Raw genomic sequence first — 4250 nt, forward strand, 5'->3', positions numbered from 1 at the left:
TCTGCCCGCTGCCCTGAATGCCCCCTCCCCTAGCCACTGGAGAAGAGATCCCGTTTCTTGGCAACAGGAAGCTCTTGGTTTACTGCGTCACCCAAGCGACTGGGAGCCGCGTCCTGCTCTGGGACTGAGCCGTTGGAGCCGACCGATGACTGCACTGGGCTGACCGCAACAAGCTGACCACACACACTCCTCACTCCCCTGGTCCTGGTGGGCGGCAGACACCATGGTGCAGACGGATGTGCTCCTACCAGAGCCGGCCCCGCAGAAAGTGCCGCCCTGCGAGCTGCCCTGCAAAGAGTATGACGTGGCCCGCAACACAGGCGCCTACACGTCCTCTGGCCTGGCCACTGCCGGCTGGAGGTGTGGTTCCAGAACTGCTATGCTCCCTACCACCAGGCCTTCGCCGACTGCAACCAGTCAGAGCGGGAGCTGCAGGGGCATGAGAGCCATCAGCTGGCCACAGAGACCCAGGCGCTGACGCAGCCGACACAGCAAGACTCCACTTGCAGGGTGGGCGAGCGACTGCAGGACACGCACAGCTGGAAGTCGGAGCTGCAGCGCGAGGTGGAGGCGCTGGCTGCGGAGACCGACCTGCTGCTGGCCCAGAAGAAACGGCTGGAGCGCGCCCTGGATGCCATGGAGGTGCCCTTCTCCATCGCCACTGACAACATGCAGTGCAGCCAGCGCCACCAGCACGCCAACCTCGTGCGTGACCATGTGGAGACGGAGCTGCTGAAGGTGCCAGCAGCCTTGGGTGGCCAGGACTTGTGGGCACAGAGAGGAGGAGCCCCCGGCAGTTCATGTGGACAAGCCACGTGGCTGCTGCAAGCACACGGGAGACCAGCCCTCTGTGCGTGAGACCCCTGAGTCCCGAAATCTGGCCCCTTAGTGACAGGAGGCAGTTTTGCCCCAGAAGGCCCCTGACTTCCAAGCAGCTGTTTCTCCTCTCGTCCTCCAATACCTTTGAGTCCTGGCACAGTCATCCTCACCCTGGGCTCCCCAGAGACCCTCCCTGGTTGGGACAGTTGCTCCCGAGGTGGAAACCCAGGTCTGGGCCAGCACTGCGGGTGTGGACAGGTAGGGTGGGATAGGCTGGGATCTACTGCTCCCATTCATCCTATACAGAGCCGGGGACACGAAGATCTGCACCCACAGGTCCCCTTCTCCATGTCACCTGTAACTTCCCAATCCAGCCCAGCTTGTCTATGGGGCAACCCCATAGGGTGAGAGAGTAACTCAGTCCTGGCCCTGATGCTGGCTCTGGAGAATTCCCTGAGCTCTCAGAGACTGGGGCCTCCATGAGAACCACTAAAGGCCTGTAGACATTTGTGAAAGATGTGGGGTGGAGGCAGCTGGTCTCCTGCCATACCCCCAAACTCAGGCAAGAACCCTTGAGTCCCTCCCTCCCCTCATGCCTTCCCTCCTCCCTCCCTTCCCCTTCTGCAGGCCTATCCCCCTGCACCCTCTCAGTGCCTCAAGAACTGCTGCAGCTCCCACAAACCCTCTGCCTGCAACAAGGGTGCCTGCGAAGTGACGGAGACACTGACAGTGCAGGAAGAGGCAAACCCAGGGACAGAGGGGTGCAGGACTCGGGCCCTGGCACACAAGGAGGTAGCTGGTGGTCCAGGCAAAGACCCCAATCACAGGGAAAAAAGGCTTGTTCCTACACACAGAAAATTAAACTGGCCAGGCAGTAAGAAGAAACACAGGGTCTTCCTCCTGTTCTTGGTGTGAGGATGGTCTTTCCCAACACAGAACCCTGAGGGGCAGCCTGGGCGGGCATCTGGGCCCCCAGAGTTAGGGTCCTCAGGGGCTGTCCAGAGGCCAGGGGCAGGCCAACGTTCCTGGGTGCAGTGAGTGAGCAGCAGTGATGACTCTTGAGGCCTGGGGCGTAGGAACTGCCGCTGAGGGACCTTCCCAGCAGCCCATAGAAGGCCCTGGAGGAAAACACCCCACTTACAATGCACCAAGGAGAATGCCCAAAAGCCCAGGATAAACCCAGTGAGAGAGCAGAACTTGCACAGTCAGAGCTCACGCCCGGCATTCAACTCCTTCTGGTTGCTCAGGTGTAGACCAAGGCCTGCAGCAGCTGGGCCTCCTGGGATCCTCACCAAGGACCGGCTCTGGTGCTCAGGGCGTCTCCTCCCTCAGGAAGCTGAGCTCATCCGGAACATTCAGGAGCTGCTGAAGAGAGCCATCGTGCAAGTAGTGAGCCAGATCCGGTGGGTCAAGGGCTGCCCAAGGGATGACTCCTGACCCCACCCACGGCTGGTCCTGGGGCAAGGCATTGAACGACAGGACCCTGAAGCTCAGAGCCGGCAGGGGCTGTCCCAGGTCACAGTGGGAGCACAGGGCTGGGTGGGGGAGGTTCCGGCCCAGCCTGAGTTTGAGTGGCCAAAGCCCAGTGCCACAACTGATCTGCAGCCTCCCAGCATGGGCGGCAGCTCTTGGTCACTGCTGAGCACGAGGACAGCCGGCACAGAGCTCCCTCCTGAAGCGGGCATGAAGGCCTAGCCTGCAGCATGGAGGGTCCCCAGCGGGGCCCTCCCTGGCCACACACCAATGCCCTGCCCCATCCCACCCCAGACTGAACCGGGAGCACACGGAGATCTGCAAGATGCACTGGTCGGACAAGGTGGAGGCCTACAACCTCGACAAGACCTGCGGGCGCCACCACAGCCAGAGCACCGAGGTGTAGGCTCATCTGGCACTCCACCACCTTCCAAGGGGGGGGCCAGCTCTGCCCCCGAGCTTGCCCTGGCTGTGGTCTCGCCTCCCTCTGCCTGGGGGCCCCAGCGGGGCTCCTTCCCCCAGCATGGCCCAGAGGCCCTCGCCCCCGAGGGCACTTGGACAACTGTCTGCCCCTGGCATGAGTAAGCGAGCAAGACCTCCTCAAGTGCCCAGCGCGTGCACAGCCTGGTTGCCCGCAGACAGGACAGGGTGGGGTGGGGTCAGCCCCAGGCGACGGCAGGATTGCATTTCCATCCAAGGCCAGCAGAGGGAGCACGACCACCGCCCACTTGAGCGCGGCAAACTCCTGGGTGCGAGAAGCGGACGCGGGCGCTGGGTACTAGGGAAGGGGGGCTGCGGGGGACGGAGGTGCTGCAGTGGGGGCCTCGGGGGCAGCGGTGCTGGGAACGGGGTTGCGGGGGCAGGAGGGGACTAAGTGCCCGGGGTGGGTAGGGTGTGGGAGGACTCAGGGGAGTTGTGGGCGGGGGGCACTCGGAGGCAGGGAGCTTGGGGGACTGGGCTTCGTGGGTCTGCACGGGGTGCATTGGAGTCCATGCAGTTCCTCCAGGAGCATGGGGCACAGACGGAATGGGGGCGTGGCAGGGCCCACAGCATTTGGCAGAGCCTCCCGACCCTCCCCTGGCTGTCTCCCACCCCGCAGCGCCTCCACCCCGGAGACCTGGACCAAGTTCACGCAGGACAATCTGTGCCGCGCCCAGCGCGAGCGCCTGGACTAGGCCAACCTGTGGGTGCTGGTGGACTGCATCCTTCGCGAAACCTCCGAGGACCTGGGACTCCAGTGTGAGGCCGTGAACCTGGCCTTCGGGCGCCGCTGTGAGGAGCTGGAGGACGCGCGGCGCAAGCTGCAGCACCACCTGCACAAAATGGGGCACCCTCAACCCCAAAGATGGCTCCCGCTCCTGCCCACTACTGTGCCCCCTCTCATCACCTGACCTGGGCCCTCAACAACTTTCTCCTCTGTCCCACTTATCTCAAAGGACCCCAGAAGCAAGTGTCACCTCTCCGTAAACCGATGTAAAACCAGGTGACACTGGGTATGATCGCAGGGTGTTGCAACCCCCATGACTGAGCAGGAGGACCTGTGGGGAGGATGGAGGCAGGAGGTGGTCTGGGGAGCATTGACCGCCCGGGAGGTCCCCAAGAGTCCTGGCCTGGCAGGCAGGGCTCTGACTGTAGGGCCTCAGCGTGGCCTTTACCATCACTGAGTCCCCAGTCCTTGAGCAGGATTTGCGTACTGGTGACCACAAAGGATGGGAGTTCTTGGATCAGAGCTCAGACAAAACAGGCTGCCTGACTCTCCAGAGCGCACTGGGGGCCCCGGTCTCTCTCATGTCTTCACCCCCAGCCCTCAGGGACTCTCCTGTGTGTCCCAGCTACTCTCCAACCATGCCCAGATTTCAGCGGGAGTTAGTTCCAGGCACCCAGGTATCACCACCAAACTCAGCAGTTTCGCTGAGTTACTCCCCAGTCTCTGTCATGTCTTCACCCCCAGCCCCCTG

General features: G+C 62.7%; 1 pseudogene; it reads left to right on the plus strand.

The window, feature by feature from the left end:
• Nucleotides 1-223: 223 nt before the first annotated feature.
• LOC117978900 (tektin-4-like) lies at nt 224-3683 on the plus strand (annotated as a pseudogene).
• The last annotated feature ends 567 nt before the right edge of the window (nt 3684-4250 follow it).

The sequence above is a fragment of the Pan paniscus genome, chromosome 15, assembly GCF_029289425.2.
Source record: "Pan paniscus chromosome 15, NHGRI_mPanPan1-v2.0_pri, whole genome shotgun sequence".
Taxonomy (NCBI): Eukaryota; Metazoa; Chordata; class Mammalia; order Primates; family Hominidae; genus Pan; species Pan paniscus.